The sequence below is a fragment of the Epinephelus moara genome, chromosome 14 (assembly GCF_006386435.1).
Source record: "Epinephelus moara isolate mb chromosome 14, YSFRI_EMoa_1.0, whole genome shotgun sequence".
NCBI classification, from domain to species: domain Eukaryota; kingdom Metazoa; phylum Chordata; class Actinopteri; order Perciformes; family Serranidae; genus Epinephelus; species Epinephelus moara.
The window spans coordinates 10435348-10453325 of NC_065519.1; the positions used below are offsets into that span (position 1 = coordinate 10435348).

At 38.0% G+C, this 17978-nt stretch overlaps 1 long non-coding RNA gene across 1 annotated transcript in view; it reads right to left on the minus strand.

Moving 5' to 3' along the window:
* Window positions 1-413: 413 nt before the first annotated feature.
* The window catches only part of LOC126401422 (uncharacterized), a 41840-nt gene continuing 24275 nt past the window's right edge, over window positions 414-17978 (minus strand). The window contains exon 3 of the long non-coding RNA XR_007571071.1: window positions 414-1022. This is a non-coding gene — a long non-coding RNA (uncharacterized LOC126401422). The remainder of the gene's footprint in view (window positions 1023-17978) is intronic.

The window sequence follows — 17978 nt, forward strand, 5'->3', positions numbered from 1 at the left end:
TTTAAATTCGTAATAATATTGTATCATATGTACTGCGATAATATTGCATCAGGGGGCCTCTGGTGAGTCACAGACCTACTTACAATATATCTAATTACAGCCAACAATCTCAAATACAAAAATATTGGCATCAAAATGTAAAATATCAAAAGTAAAAGCACTCATTATGCAAAATGGGCCCTGTCCTGTATTATATTATTGGGCTATTATTATTAATGCATCAATATATAAGCAATACTTCTATTAAAATACTACAGTAAAATATAAATACAGTAATAAACACTTGAAAAACTATATTTACTGTACATTGTGTTAGCAGTATCTTCTTTAAAACTCATTCAAAATACAAACAAAAGGCAAAAAACTGATCCTAGTTTTGTGAGTTTGGAGGTTTACTGTCATTATATGTGCTTGACAGGAGTGTTTGAGGCGCATTAAGTGCATTTTCAAATATTTAACCCGATGAGATTCAAAACAAAACACAAGAGCATCGAGTGCAAGGGCAAAGGGTTCGTTTCAACATTGTGGGCGGTGGGGAGGGACACATGAAACGTGGGGGTTGGGGTCCTCTGCCAGAAAAAATCTGAGTATCAAACACTTAATTTCCTGCATTCTGCTACTTTCATATTTTTATGAGGGGGAAAAATGCACGTTTTAAATACTGAGGAAGAGGTGTCCCCTTTGTGCACCCTGAAATCTACTCCCATCATTGAGTTGCATTCAAAGACCACAAATGTGTGCCAACCCTGTTATAGTGTGTTAAAAACATCATATATGAAATTTTAACTGTTATACACTGCTTACAAATGTTACAAAGGAGGTGATACTGAGATACCTTTGTAGTTTTCAATAAAAACTTTGGTGGAAAATCTTCTACTCTGGCTCACAAGAAGGCAGTCTTGGCAGAGAGAGGCAGTTTGTGTTGTTCAGGAAACAAGGTGCTGGTGGTGGCGACGGTGCCGGTGGAGGGAAGCGAGTGAAGAGGGATTGTTGCTGCCTCTTGCCTTAGTCACATCAGCCACCTGCAGGAAAGTAAAAAGGTCCGCTTTTAAGCCTGTCTGCTCCACAGTGGCAGATGATGTTGACAGAGCATGAGACAGAGTAAAGGCCAGACGGGAGGGTCAGGAGAAAGAGGGAGCACAATGTAGAGAGGCAAGTGGATTGCAGTGGGAAGGTTTTTGTCTCATTTAACCGAGAGGGGAATAATTAAATGTATTCCTCTTCTGTGGCCTTGAGACTGAGCTCCCCACAGCAGCTGAACATGGAGAGATGCTGCTTTTTAATAACTATAAACCAATGTTTCCGACAACCATCTTTTATCATGACAAGAGAACCACTTGTTAGACATAAAGCAGGAAGAAATCACAGTGGATAAAATATGTTGAGTTGCCTGGTTATTTCATTATTCGCTGTTGAAAGAGTCTACAGCCAAACTGGCAGCTCTGAGAGGCTGTACTGAGGCACAGTGGTGCTTTGAACCGCCAATTAACATGCTAATGTTTAGCAGGTATAATGTTTACATGTTTACATCATTCACCATCTCAGTTTAGTGTTGTTAGCATGCTAACATTAGCTAATTAGCACAAAGTACAAAGTACAGCTGAGGCAGATGGGAATGCTATTAGTTCTGCAGGTGTTTAAAAAGAAAGAAGAGCTGAGAGAGACATGAATTACAGCACATTCTCACTACGACCTTGTCACCTATTGGTCATGGACTTTTCACGTCGATATATGACATGCAAGGTACCCTGGGTGCGTTGGTTGTTGACGTTCTTGGACGCCATGTCAACTTCAGCCTGTTACATGCATTGTCTGTTTTCACAGGAAATGTACTGTTTGCATACAGTCTCTTTCAAATGAACTACATTAGTTCAACAACAAACGCACGTGGTTACGTTTGGTCAATGCATTCGTTTGGTTGGGTTTGGGCAACAAAAGCACGTGGTTCTGTTTATAAAAAAAGAACAAGGTTTTATACAGGAAGCAAACATCAACACTCATCCCACCCACTTTACCCAGACTTTCACCAAGTTAACTTACAATGGTGTCCAGCCGCTTTTCCCCCTGACGCCGCCGCACACCATTAGACAATAAGGGCGACTGGCCATGAATCATGCCAATGTGAAAGGACAGCTTTTTTCGTCTGTGTCTGACATCAGAAGTCACTGCCCAAGCGCCTAAGGAGTGAGACAAGGTTAGACTATGTGCAGCTGATGGCAATCCATCCAATAATAGTTTAACATTTAACTCAAAATCATTATAAATAATGCTAGTAGAAATTACTTAAGTCATTAGGCTTCATTTTCTGGGAACCATGAATATCTATTTCAAATTTCATGGCAATCCATCCAGTAGGTACTGGGTTCCCTTGTTAGCACACTAACATTAGCTTATTAGCATTAAACATAAAGGAAAGCTGAGGCTGTTGAGAATGTCATTAGTTTGGTCACAAAGCTTAAGTATTAGACAAATGGAAAGTTTCAACAGCTGGTGGTTAAAGGGAAACTATACCCTAACATCAAAAATACATGTTTTTATTTGACCAGACCACACCCACCAACCATATCACCATGCAGAAGGAACTGTGCATCTACTGCTAGCTCACCTAGCACCACTGAGCTAGCTAATGTTAGCCAGTAATTCTTGTATAGCCCACATATTTGCTGTGATCATGTGACCATGCGCTTACGGCAGTAAAGAAAGAAGTGGTCCCTTAATGAGGCAGGTTGGGCTATCACTGGGTCACAAAACATGGGACTTTACCCTGGGGCTTTCCTGAGGAGGCTGGTGTTTGGAACCATGTGAACTTTGAGTCATTTTAAGATATGTAGTTACCAAGTTTACTTTCCAAAACCTTGACCAATCATAACCTCCGTAACATTAAGTACACATAGTCATTCGTGGGGCGCAAATTCGTAGGATATCATATGAACCATTGTATGAGCTCAGTGATGGTGGGTGCCATTAACGTTTACATTTTGCATTGTTGGGAGCAAACGCCTCTTGTGCATGAGTAGATGTACACTTTCTTCTGCACAGTGATACAGTTGGCAGGTGTGGTAAGGCAAGAGGAAAATAGTTCCTACATGAAACTGCTCACAACAAGGTCTGTGGATTATCTTGAGTAACCAGGTCATGATTTCTGGAAAGAGACATTGCTGTTGAGTTTTCAAGTATATTTTTGGTGCTTTTTTGGTGCACCATGAGCTGAGTCCCATCTAGTTCCATTTCTACGGCCAATATCCCTAAAACCTGCCCAAAAACCATTTGCCCGATAGGCCACCATTGTAAAAGACACGTCTTTTAAAATGTTTACAAAAAGCCTTGAACTGCAAACAAGGTCAATAATGACTCTATTAGAATTTTGATCCATGGAGGTTTCATATTTGTAACATGTTCCAAGAGCCAAGAAAAGTGATTTAATGATCCATAATGTCATCACAATGTAAAGCCCACAAGCCGAGCAGGAACTCGGAGGTGAGGCAAGTGGGAGGAACACTACTGCGCATATTCAGTTGGCAGCAAACCGCAGAAGTAAACCCAGAAGCTAGAAACTTTATATTGTGTATGCACCAGGTGAGCAACTCCAATGGAATAAGTAGGCGCCATCTTGGAATCTGGTATCTTGTCATTATCAAACATCTGTGAGTCCATGAAATGGCAGCCTGCTGGTGGCACTGGATGAAGGATCAGGCAATCACAGAAGTCAGCAGGATTCATCCTCTGGTTTCATGATGATCTGTTTGATGGTTGTTGAGATATTTCAGTGTTGACACAAGTGCTGGACTGACTGATGAGCATTGTTATCTATCCCCAAAGACACACTGACTAAAGCCAGATAGAAAACATGCACAGACTATTGTTACTGCTCACACAGAGGCAAACTCAGCTCCACCAAACTCTCAGCGAGTTAATGCGATGGGGAAAACACCACACTCCTGTGCAATGCAGTCTCCACTGAAAGTTAGCCACAGGGGTAGGCAGGCAGGTTATTACTTTAAGCCACTTCTGACTGTGAAGAGCATTAATGATATGGACAAAGCGTTAAGGATCCTCCTAAAGTTATTAACTGGCTTTTACCGCAGCACACCGCTGTTCCTGACACATTTCCAATTAGCCAGAGGAAGATGCACAGCCACCAGCACTTCAGCCCTCCTATGTGCAACCGCTTAATCAGCTTAATACAGGTTCCCCTGCACGTATGGAGCGATTCAAGAGGCCTCTTTCATGACCTATGTTCACATGGTTTTACAACACATAGCTGTGACTGTGTGATTTGTCATCTCACGTCTGACACATCACACAACTGGCAAAAATATCATCAGGAAATTGTAAAACTGGTGAGATAACACAAGTCAGCATCAGAGGTGAAAGAGGATGTCACCATGTGGAGCTTTTATCAGCAGAAGTTTGTAAATGTTCAAACTTCTCTTTTTTCCGAGCACTTTAAGGACTTTTTATCCACGTTGGCTCAAAAGCCGTGGTTCAAAATTCAGTCTTGAACTAAGAAACACTGGTTGAGAAAACAACCCAAATCCTTTACTTGAGTAAAGCTAGCCGCACGACATTATAAACTCTATTACAAGTACAAGTCCTGCACTCAAAATCTTACTTAAGTAAAGTACAAAAGTAATATACCAAAGTATCAAAAGTGTGTTTCATGTGGACTTCTGGCTTTCATATTACTATATATTCACCTTCTCTACATATATTTGGATTATCATTACTGATGCATCAATGTTTCAGCAGCAGTTTAATGTTGGAGCTGGTTAAGGTGAAGTTTTACATAAAGATAGCTGGGTGCATTGGATTTTGATCATCTTATAAAATACAATGCAACATCATGTTTTGTAAAATGATCATGTATGCAGTGTAGATAAAATCTTAATCTGCAAAGTAATCAGTAACTATGGGTCATAGCCAGGATTTTTGCAATACTGAGGTCATGAGGCTAAATCTCTGCAGCAGGCACTAGACACTACTAAATAGTGTGAAAAGTTTCTAGTATTAAAAATGTAAATGTGCACACAACATACTGATACAGTCGATTAAAAATTAATTCAGAACTTTTTGTATAGGCCCAGTTGAATATTGAATAATAATGTGTGGTTATTACAAAGTCTCACGGCACATCTGGATTAGCATCACAGCACACCATTTGAGAACCACTGACCTACACTGTGATCTAAATGTTGTTTCAAAGCCTTTTCTACACTCTGTAGTAGAGAATGTAATTTGTTTGAAGAATACATCAATTTAGACTTATTTCTTGAAGCTATAATCATTTTTTTACATTAAAGATGAGTCACTATGTTTCTCACTATGACCCACTCAGCATTTAGTAGATTATATGTACATTTGCGCACCCATAAAGATCATGAAAATGGCAGAGGACTTTTTACTCAGACAAACTGCTACAACACAATATGCAACCTTTAAAAGCGATGGTTACAATCTGCCATAAAATGGAAATATGATAAGGCAACTGTGCACGTTTGATACAGGAAGTACCGTGACATTTCCACCCAATCCAGAAGAGACAGAAATTGGCCCATAAAGATACACCAAAATGTAGGAGAAGAAGTGCTTGATACTCAAAATGAGCACAAATTTGGCATAAACATACTTTGACTCCATGACAAATTTCAGCCTCCTAGGGCGAAAACTGTGGCTGCCAAAGTGTAATTTTTGTGGGTCGACCAACCAACCAGCTCCCCTTAGCAGCCGAACAAAGTTAGTGACTGGCTGGGGAACATAGTGGAGTTAGACATTTCCCTGTGGAGTTGATGGAGACCAAAACAGAGCTAAATGAGAGTAAATACTGGTATTCCATTTAACACAACTTCAAATGAATGGTAATGTTGCTCTGTTTCTGGGTGTATAAATGACAGTTCACTAACAGGCTGGCCATTTTAACTTATAGGTGATAACATGCCAATGTTGAATTTGCAGCTTTCTGCTGACCCAAAGTGGCCAAAAAAATCAATTAATGCAAATTTGAAGTCTTATTTTAATCTAATCTAATATTATAAAGGAAGCTCCACCTTATGCCAAAGTCCTGGAAATATGAGTCAAAGTAATGTGTGTACCTTCAGTGGTAGCTGTGGCTGCTAATAAATGGAGTAAAAAGTACAATATTTTTATCAATAATGTGGTAGAGGAAAAGTATAATGTTGCAGAAGTAAGAGTCAGAGCTGTAACAAATCACAGTACTTAACTACTTAATTACTTCGTCACTCACCCTTTAAGGAGTGACTGAGTTAGTGGTTAGAAGTTAGTCCTTCCTGCAGCTTAGGCAGGAACCAGCGGAGCTTAAATGGCCGAAGTGAAGTGCAGTGAGTCAGAGTGCTTCAATCACTCAGCAGTCTTTCCCTGAGAGGCTGTATGTTGATAGTTCCCTTGTTATTACATCCTCAGTCAGAGCTATGGAGACGTGTCTGAAACATGGCCGTCTGCCAGAGCCAGATATACTGATCAAAACATGAGATAAATGACAGAAAAGACACGATAAATAAATGTGATGAAATAAATGTCATGTTGTAGTTTGAGGCAGAAGCACTAAATGTACAAATTGCTGTAAATACAATTTTGGCGAGGCAGACACAGTATTTGGCAGTATAGAGTACAGGTACCTCGGCATGCATATGTACTTAAGCTATCAAAGGTAGAAGTACTCTTTATGCAGCGTAATACCCCTGTCACAATGTCAAATTATACATTTTTTTTATAACTTAAGCAGCATTTCTATATTTTAGCTAAGGTAGACCTCATTTTAATTAGTTTATATGCTGCTGGGTAGGACATAAAAATGTTTTGCATTTCAAGGTTTGATCAACAAAGTCCTGACTGTGCCTGGTATTCAGCATCTATAAGCAGTGTATAAACATAAACTGTTTATTTCACAACACAATGTAGTCATAAGCAGATATAAGGACATTTTAAGTGTTAACTAATGTACAGTATTTTCAGCAATTTGAACTTCTCCTATTAAGACATATTTTATTAAATTATAATTGTGTTTTATTGTCATTCATTATGTGTTGATATGCTCAACTCCATCAATACACACTTAAAGGGACAGTTTACGCCAAAAACAAAACTGCATATTTTTCCTCTTACCTGTAGTGCTATTTATTAGTCTAGATTATTTTGGTGTAGGTTGCCAAGTGTTGAAGATATTGGCTGTAGAGATGTCGGCCTTCTCTCCAGTATAATGGAACTAAATGGTACTCAGCTTGTGGTGCTCAAAGTGCCAAAAAATATGTATTTGAAGAACTCAACAGCAACGTCTCTTTCCAGAAAATATGAACTGGTTACTCAGCAGTTTCATGTAGGAACTATTTTCTTTATAGCAAACTACACCTGCCAACCACATCACTGCGCAGAAAGAAGTGTGCATCTCTGTCTTTTAACTGCCCCACGATCAAGGCTGGTGGGTAAGGGTAGCTGCTCCTTTGCAGTTGCTGCTCCAAAGCTCTGGAATAGCCTTCTGCTCTTAAGACACTTTTAAGACAAATCTTGTACATGTCTTTAATGGCCTTTGGTTGTTTGTAGTGGTTTTAATATTTTAGTACTTTTACATCTGTAATTGTTCTTACCAGTGTTATTCTGTTTTATATTTGTGTACATGTTATACTGCTATATATTTGTGTGTCATTCTTAATTTTGTACAGCACTTTGGTCAACTGTGTTTGTTCTTAAATGTGCTACATAAATAAATTGATTTGATTGATTTACTCATGGACAAGAGGTGCATGCTCGTGACAGCACATGATGTAAACATAAACGGCGTCCTCCAAAGCTGAGCTGTAATATTAGTTAGCTTTGTGATGCTAGGTGAGCTAGCAGTAGGTGCACGCTTCCTTCTGTGGGGTGATGCAGTCGGCGAGTGTAGTTTGGTAGGAAGAAAACAGTTCCAATATAAAACTGCTCACAACAAGGTCTGTGGATTATTTAGAGTAACCGGGTCATGATTTCTGGAAAGAGACTGTTAAGTCTTTGAAATATTGTTTTGTTTTTTTTGCCACTTTGAGCACCACAAGCTGAGTGCCATCTAGTTCCATTACTTCAAAGAGAGAGCGGACATCTCTATGGCCGATATCCCCAACACTCGGCAACTCACACCAAAACAATCCAGATGTATAAATAACACTGTCCCTTTAAAAAGGCCTTATACCTGCATTTAACTACATTATTATAGTGTTGCTTTTTACACACTAACCATAAAATAAAGTGTTATAATGTTAAAGTCATGTGGAAGTATAAAGTAAAATGGACATTATAGAGTAAGCACTTCAAAACACACTTAAGTAGCCTACAGAACCTGTGCAAATGCACACAAATGTATGAGTTGCTAAATCATCATGGATCTTGTTTATTTCATAATGTTCTAATGTTACAAATTTTTTTTTACATATTTACTGGAATTTTAATACTTTTAACTTTCACTCACTTCACCTCCGTCTGTAAAATCTGTCTCTCAGTGGCCCCACAAATACAACTTATATCACTCCCCCTCTCCTCGTTTCATGATACCATCCCTGCCCCCACCTTCAGCCGACTGCACCTGTCACCTGGGGGCCTCTTCCTACATTCAGGATCAATTTACATAACCTCATTTAGCAGTTCACAAATCAGAGCCATTAAGAGCTACTAACAGGAACCAAGGGTTCTAATTTAGCTTGCCTTTCACAGTGGGAAAATTGTTCAGTTCAGGCCTACAAATAAAGATTCAGGTCTTGGCTTTGATTGTTGATTGTGATGGTAAATGTACAGATGATTAGAACAGATTTTCCTCCCCTGTATTGATTTCCTGCCAAAACACAGCAGGCACTGGTCTTGCACTGGGAAACCACTGGAGGAGGTGAATGCGAATGGAGTTTGTCGCCGACATTGATATGTACATTTATTAAAATCATAAACCTGCAGTAGTAAGGTGCTGCAAGATATAAAGATGTTAAGGTGATCTATTCACCATTTTTGGTTGGCCAGAATTATTTATTACACCAAAAAGACGTGTTACCAAAACATTAAATTCTGACAATTAAAGAGGGTTAATAAAAGATCTCATAATCAGTTCAATAAAACAATTTATTTACAGTAACTTAACACTGTCATCTTTGACTTCTCTTCACAGTCTCCCTTAACTGACAGCCACACAAGCATTTGAAGGATTTTCTCGAGGCCTTTATTTACATTTGTGTGGCAATGTGACAGTAGCAAAACCAATTCAGGCAGCCGTGAATAGCTGAAGTCAAGAGCTGAAAAATTATTTTCAATCTGCATTCAATTTGGCAAAGATGGGGCTCATAGAATAAAGAGGCTGATTCAAAATTCCACTTGTTCGCCACTAAACTTGGTGGTACGGCATTGTGAACATGTGCTTTTAGGGGGCATTTTTGGGGGAGCAATGTTTAATTAATCAACAAATCAGTGCTCTTCTCGCTGCCGTTCCAGACGCATATGTTTGCACTTCAGCCTGTAGGATAAGGAGGACGCTCTGCATGAGATGCATCCAGCCGCCTACAGATTTTGTCTACTGCTGTTTCAAAAATTGTGATTGCATAACATCAGTCATGAGCAGGCAGATAAGAGCGGCAATAACAGTAGGCCCATAGAGATGGCAAGGTTTAGAGGATACACGCTGAAAGACCCAGACGCATGCATTCAGTGTATAAAAGCTTTGGGGGTCAAGTCACACAAAAATGAAAATGTTTATGAGGTGTGATTCAGTAAAGTGGCCCTGTCCAGCTTTGGTCCAGCTCGTTTTTTGTCGTTTCACTTGAGGATAATTTATTACAAGTGTGCAGAGCAGGTCTATGTGGGGGTTGGGATTTAGCAGAATGGTGCTTGAAAATGCTATAGCAACCAACAAGAGGTTGTGGGCCTTTGGTAAAAGCAACTCTGATTGTGTAAAGAGGAGATAAGATAGCATACTGATCATGATGGTGGAACATGACATTTTAACACAACACTCGGTTAAACAACAGAGTGCAGCGTTTTTTATAAGCAAGTAGGCAGTCTAAAACAAATGAGTGTGAATACAAGTGCTGCATAAATTGCTTTATAATGATGAAAAAAGGACAAGATGGAGTTTGTTTAAAATGGAGTCAAACATGACTTTAAGGCTATTTTAAGATAAATGTAAACAGTTTAACAGATGATCCTCAAACTCATCTTTATGGTGGCTCTGAGGGTCAAAACCTTTCACAAAATACTACATTTTACAAAACACCATCTCACAAAGCACGACAACATTTCAGAAAACTCTTCAATGTTTCACCAAACACAGCAGTTCACAAAACACTATAACATTTCAAAAAACAATAGTATAATATTATGAAATGTTGTGGCATTTTGTGAGATGCCATATTTAGTAAAATGTTGTATTTTGTAAAATGTCATTTTGTTTTGTAAAATGTTGTGTGCTTGGTAAAATCTCATGTTTTGTGAAAGGTGTTCAGTGAAATGTCATGTTTTGTGGAATGTTATTTTGTTTTGTGAAATGTTGCTGTGTTTGGTGAAATGTAATTTTTTTTGTGAATTTTTGTGCTTTGAGAAATGTGTGTTTGGTGCAGTCTCATGTTTTGTGAAATGTCCTGTTTTGTCAAATGTTGTGTGGTCGGTAAAATCTCATGTTTAGTGAAATGTGAGGAGTGAAATGCCATGTTTTGTGAAATGTATGTTTGGTGCAATCTCATGTTTTGTGAAATGTCATTTAGTTTTTTGAAATGTCGTGTTTTGTAAATGTTGTGTTTTGTGAAGTGGTGTGTTATGTGAAATGTCATGGTTTGTAAAATGTCATGTTTTGTTAAAAGTCGTGTTTTGTGGAATTTAGTTTTGTTTTGTGAAATGACGTGTTTGGTGAAACGCCATGTTTTGAACATTGTTGTTATGTAAAAAGTCATGTTATGTGAAATGTCATTTTGTTTTGTAAAATGTTGTGTGGTTGGTAAAATCTCATGGTTTGTTAAATGTGTTTATTGAAATGTAATTTTTTTTGTGAAATTTTGTGTTTTGTGAAATGTTCTTGTGTTTTGTGAAATGTTGTGTGGTCGGTAAAATCTCATGATTTGTGAAATGTTGTTGCGTTTGGGGAAATGTCGTGTTTTGTAAATTGTGTTATGTAAAAAGTCATGTTATGTGAAATGTGTTTTGTGAAATGTTGTGTTTTACGAAATGTCATGTTATGTAAAAAGTCATGTTTTGTGAAAAGACGTGTTTAGTGAATTGTTGTGTTATGTGAAATGTCATTCTGTTTTGTGAAATATTATGTGTTTGGTGATATCTCATATTTTGTGAAATGTGTTCTGTGCAGTGTTGTGTTTTGTGACAGGCTGTTGTGTTTTGACCCTCAGGGCCACCATACATCTTGCTCCTAAAAAGTCCCAGACTGACTGAGATTAAATGCTTAAAAAAAAAGAGGAGTTGGATCCCGGCCAGTGTCTTGTCCATCACTCCTTAAAAAAAGGACAAGGGGGGAGACGACTGTTGTTGTTGTGTAGCCTAGACGAATTACTTTTAATGAACATGTAATTAATGGAAATAGACTCAACGGTTTCAAAGCAAACAACGATTCTAATTGATTTGCATTTCCCTTTTTTTTTTTTTGGTCGCCCTGATTCCCTTTGTCCGGTGTCTCTATTGATTACCCGCCTATGTGTATCGCTCCGCATGTGTTTTCCTTCATTAACAGATAACGGGTTCCTGACTACTCCCATCCCCTGGGTTTAATGTTGCTTAATGTCTACTTTGTTCCCGTGTCATGTCGGAGGGCAGCGAGAATAATGAGAGAGTGGGTGGGCCGTGATTGGCCTGCAGTAAGGCAATGGTGTTTAGGAGGACGGCTGCAAGGGGATCAGTGGAGAGGTTAGAAAAGCAGAACCTTGTGGGGCTGGATGAGACGCAGCATGTGGCCTCAGAGCCCGATTCAGTCTCACTTAGGCTGCTGTTTTCTGTTAAACTGTCATTTTACTATCAACACCTGACACCCCTTCATTGAGCTGCCTGTCAGCCTCCCCTGAGATGTGTAAGTGTTTAACATAAATGTGCCTGCATGCAGCACATATATAGCTGCTCTTTGGGGATTAGGATATAAACCCTTATTCTGTCGATTTCCGTTCATTTAGCTTGTAAATTGACCAAGTAAGAAATCACATAGGCTATATCCTACTGAGCAATTCAGCAACCGGAATAACACACAGTGACAATTGGCCTAAAAAGAGAACTACCGCGTTGTGGAGAGAATTGCATGTTAGCTAATTGTTAATTTAAGCGGCTCGCAGTGGCTAATTATGTCGGCACAGCCAAGCCATTTGCATGATGGACCAGCCACCTGCCTGAAGGCGCTGCCAGGGCAAACTATGTAATTACTGAACAGCAGTGGGGCAATTTTTGACTGTCGCCCCTTTTGTGTCACATGAATTCCTCGTAATGACATATTTCATTACGGGGGCAAATATCACCCCTCCTCCTGGTGGCTGAACAAAACATGGAAGTCTCAACAGGTCCTAATATACAGGACCTATTTACTTCCACCTCCACCCTGTGTTTTTATTAACCTGTAGTTATGTGCGCCTTTACTGTGAGTTAAATGTGCCTTTTCTCAGCTCGGCTCATATATGTGTTGCTCGGGTTAAAATGGGCCTGGCCTTTTCTTAAAGTGATTGCAGCCTGAACTCATTAAGCTGTCAAATGTCTAGCCTTTGGGATCTTGATTGCTTATTGTGTAGCAACATTCAAGGAATTTTCTTTTTTTTTTTTTCTGCACAGAGACATACCCCTCTATTCACTGGCACCGAAGAATGGACTGACTGGGGAACCATTCAGGATGGTTTGCTTAAGTTTCCCAACTCTACTGAGAGCATGTGTAAAGTTTTATTATTTACTTATTTCAGCAAAAACTCAAAAATCATTTATAGTTATTTTATTTTAATCATGTACCCTACCATGCTCACTGACCCCAACAAATAAATACAAGTATAGCTGCAACTGAATTTTCCTTTTTATGTTATAGGGGCTTTGCAGGGTTTACAAACCCAACAATATCACTATAGTATTTTTATAAATATTCTCTTAATTATTTTTTATCCTATATTTCGATTGGTTTCTACAAGTGGTCACTACACTTATTGGGTTCCACAAAAATAAAACAATAACAAAAAAAACTATTTGATAGTTAGAAAAGAGAGGCAAATATATAGATCATAAATTAAATAACTCTTTATGAAAAGATAAAACTACAATGAAAACAACCACCAGTAGAAACAAAAAGAAACTAAATAATCAAAATGTTCCAAAACAGCAATTAACTAAAGTACAAAATATATGATTGAATGTGAATTGATTCACCAATTTTTGTCTGACGTTTTGAAAGATAATTAACTTTTTATTTTGGTCTTGGTGACCTGCTCAACTGATATCCGCATAGTGGCATTAACAAGAATATTGCTACCACCAAATACAATACGTTTAGTTTTGGCAATGTTCAGCAATAATTTGTTGATTCCCAGCCGGTCACCCGTGTCGTTAGACGTTGAAATTTGGTTAGATTTATGTTGTGACATCAGGTAAACTAAAATTCAATGTCAGGAAAATGACTGACTCCAACGTCATTTTGACATAGAATACCGATGACAGATGTTGAAATTTTGTTGGTTGTAAGCTGTGTTATTAAATAACAAAGATCCAAAGTCTTCTAAACGTCTCATCCTAATGTCACCTTGAAGTAAAATAACAATATTAATTTGTGACGTATGGAGACCAAAACCCAACATCTTTAAAACATCATAATGTCAATGCCCACATAAAGTGAAATTCCGAATTGTCAATCCAATTTTCACCCAAACCAGAATGTAACTTAATGTCTGTCTAACATAAGAGTTCAACGCCTTTCTGACATCGTATTGATGTTCTGTGCCAGCTGGGTTCTCATCCATTTAACAATGGTACATAACTCAACATGTTGATCCTCTCTCAGCTTCACTGATGTTGGTGAAGGACAGAACAAAGCTGAGTCGCTGTGTACATGACTTCATCAGGATGTTTAACGTGTAAATGAAAATAAAAGAGGACCCAAGCAACTCCCCTGTGGAACACCCCAAGATGTTTTCTCACCTCCAGAGAAACTGCCATAGAAAAATAATAACTGCCTACTGGGGAGGTAACTCTTCATCCAAGCAAGAGCTGAAAGTGGAGACGCTACAATATTAAACCTTTGTAATGAGACTACTACAGTAAACAACACCAAAAGCTGTAGTTAAATTCAAGAGCACTGCCCCATCTAGTTTCCTGTCACCCATATGTGTTAAACATTAATCAGTGTCCATTTCTAGTCAAATAATTTAACATTTGATTAAACATCATCTTACCCAGCACAGGGAAAGCCTGTTCTCATGCATTGTTTGTACCTAGGAAAAGTACCTAGACTGTTGATCTTGTCCAGTGTGAAACCAAGAGGACTTTGAATGTTTTTTAAGGTACGTAAAGTCATCACCATGTTTCTTTTCCTAAACCTAACCTATGTGTCTCTACTTGCCTTAACCTAACCTATGTGTCTCTACTTGCAGAAACCTAACCTACGTAACTTTACTTGCAGAAACCTAATCTACATAACTTTACTTGCCGAAACCTAACCTACATAAGCTTGCATTAAATACGGAACTTTACATTAAGTGCATGATGTGACAATGCCATTTGTAGGGCGCTAATTTTCTTGATGTAATGAATCATTGTATGGGGATACCTGCAGCGAGTAACTTGTTTGTAACTTGCTTAAGTTGTCGACTTTGTTGAAAAAGTTGATAGCTTTGTCACACGGTGCTCCGCTCCATGTACTTTTAAGAGTTGTGTGACTTCTTATACATATTTCACTCAAAGTTTAAGAAGTCTTAATAAAGTAAAGTAAAAGTAGTAATACCACACTAGAAAATATCTCCATTACAGGTAAAAGTCCTGCCTTTTTAAAAATGTACTTAAGTAAAAGTGTATAAGTATTAGCAACATAATGTAGAGAATTTACAGTAGTTATTATTCAGAATGATTATTATTTGATGATACTAATGTGTAAATCATGTCAATCAGTAAAAGGTACAGTATTTGCTCAGAAATGTAGGAAAGTAGAAGTATAAAGTACCAAATAATGAAAATACTTTGAGCTTAACTACAATAGTTGTGTAAATGTACTTGTTATTTTCCGGCATTGCTCTGAGTGTTGCCTAACATACTTTCAATGTTAAACTTTCCAAGGCCTGTCTCTCTAAAAAAGTATTATATGTATATCTTAAGTGCCCTTATGTTTATGGAATGTAGATTAATTTAAATTAACTTTAGGTCTTGCCATTTGAAAGGGATAGCCTTGGACTATTCAGACATTCATTAAATGGAGAAGTCATTGCTGCAGGGCTATAGAGCGAGCAGCGGGACCCGGGTCAGTCTGGAGGGTTTGGTGTTAACGGGGTTAGTGATGGCTCGTTGGTTTCTAAAGGACTCCTGCTGGTACTGTACACAGACATGACAACGCAGCTTTAGTCTGGTCTCCTTTAATTGGCATGTTTAACGGGAGTACGCACACACACTGACATGTGCACAATCAGGCATACACACTTTTTCCTAGATTTCTATCATTGTGAGGACCTTCCATATCATCCCATTTTAGGGTTAAAACAGCCCCAAAGAAATCAAGCCGGCAGCCTGTAGTTATTCCTCTCACACAAAAACTGGACCCAGGCTATGTATGCTCAGGTTTGGGTTAAAAAAATATGCTTTTGAAAGAATTTAGAACGGATGAATAAGGTTGTTTTTTGCAGATAAAAAAGTTTGCACCCATTTAGGCCATTATGGGTGACATGAGGTGGTCGCCTGGCAATGTTTAAAAGTTGATAGAGATGCATGAAAGCAGGTCTGCTAAAAGAAAAGGACTTTTTGTGGGATGAAGAAACTAATGGACCATTGTACAATTTGTTTCTGACTATGCTTTTGGGGGGATTTGTGGGTAAAATATACAAAAATACGTATTGTTGTTGAACGAAATTTGGGGTTTTGATGGGGTTTGACTAGCTAGACTTCACAACTTTTGTTTGTACATGTGAGGTTTAAATTACTTTACGTACTTCATTATGTGCAAAAATTAGATTTGATATATTGCTGATTACCAAGTTATATGGATAACTTTGCTGTGAAAAATCAGCAGTTTTGAGGGAGTTCTGGTACATCAAGGTAACTCGCTGCATCATTAATCTTCATGAGACAAGAATCTGATACTCAGGGTCTAGAAATGTACAGTACAATGCCTTGTCTTGTAGTTAAACCTGTGCTGGTGATATGTTGTCGTAAAACAAAGAGCAATACAGCCATTAACATAAGCTCAACCAAGGCTTATAACCTACAAACAACATTAACTGTCGCCTTCATCCTATCCTGATTCTAATCCTAATTTTAATCTTTTAAACAAATCCAACTTCATGTAAGTTTACGTTGATCCTTTACCTTAATTGGAAACTTAAACTATGTCTTGTAAGGACAGAAGTATGACAACAGAAGCACTGAACTGAACAATGAAAATGTACGCACCTGTATTAGTTTAGTTGGATACAGCCAAGAAAGTACTTTATTAGTCAAGAGGAAGAGAGCCAATCAAGCGATTGACTGAAAGGGTTTGAGTAACACTACCAACACCGTCTGAACTAACAGAGAAGGCAGGACTTGAGTGATGTATATAAATGATAATTAGTATCTCTTCTTTAGGGGTACATGTGTCAAATCCAATACATTGGTCATAAAGTTTTCGACTCAAATAAACTTAGCTATCACATTATATCTGGTTTGTAGGCATTTTCTCTCGTTTTAATTTAGTTTGAACTAACAGTATGCATCCATCAGGCCCCTGTCCTCAATATAGACCAAGAAATATATGTTGTAGTGTTGTACGTGGAGGTCATTGGCCCTATATTTCGCTAGCCTGCTGATTACTGGTTTAAAATTTACAAGTTCTAAATTCTGTTTATGGTTTTATTTGAAATCCTCTCATACCATTCAAAAAGGTGCATTAAAAAATGGTTGAGACTCCAATCTGTAGGCAAACTGGTTTGAGTCAGAAACCCATAAGAGGTGTCAGCTGGGACATGAATTAAAAACTCCACCAGCTCTGTCAGCCTCAATGAGTAATTCTGCACCAATGTTTCTCTCTGCCTGCTACATGATTTTGACAAATGGATGTCAGGAGTCAAAGTAAGGAAGGTGGTAAGTCTGTGTTGGTGGGAAGAGTAATTGTCATCAGCATTTTTTGCTGAAGATGTTTTTTTTTTTCTTCCTTTATTTAAACCAAATGATTTTAGGACAATCTTGAATGTAGCTCCAACCTTACAGCTCCACATTGAAATGACTGAAGGATAAACCACATTGGGATAAAGATGTTGACAATACGAAGGCCATTGCTGTGTTGTTGTTTTTTTTGTGACACACAAAATACAGTTTACAGCTCAAAAATGTTTTTTTAGTGTGAACTTTTTTTGAGACATTAAGGGTTTCTAGGTCCTTATGAGTTGAAATCTGAATGCTGGTCAGGAAACAGTCTCTGCCGATACAACTTCAGCAAACATGTGGTGCCACAGGGATCAGTTCTTGGATCAGTTATTTTCTAAATTTAGCTACTCGCCCCTGGGCTATGTAGTTGTTGTTGTTACATCTTTACTCTTGGGTTTGTTTTCTTATTGTATAAAATAGCTTTAAAGACTTTTATAAAGTGACATTTGACATTAAATTTACTTTGAACACACAGTGAAATGAAAAATTAATTTTCCAAGTTTTAATCTTGTGTCACTGTGTTGACTTTTCATTAATCTTTTGTTTTAATCTTGTGTCACTGTGTTGACTTTTCATTAATCTTTTGTTACATGCTAAATATGTGTCTGAAAACTTCATTTGTGAGTATATATACATATAATATATATACATATTATATATATATATAATATATATAT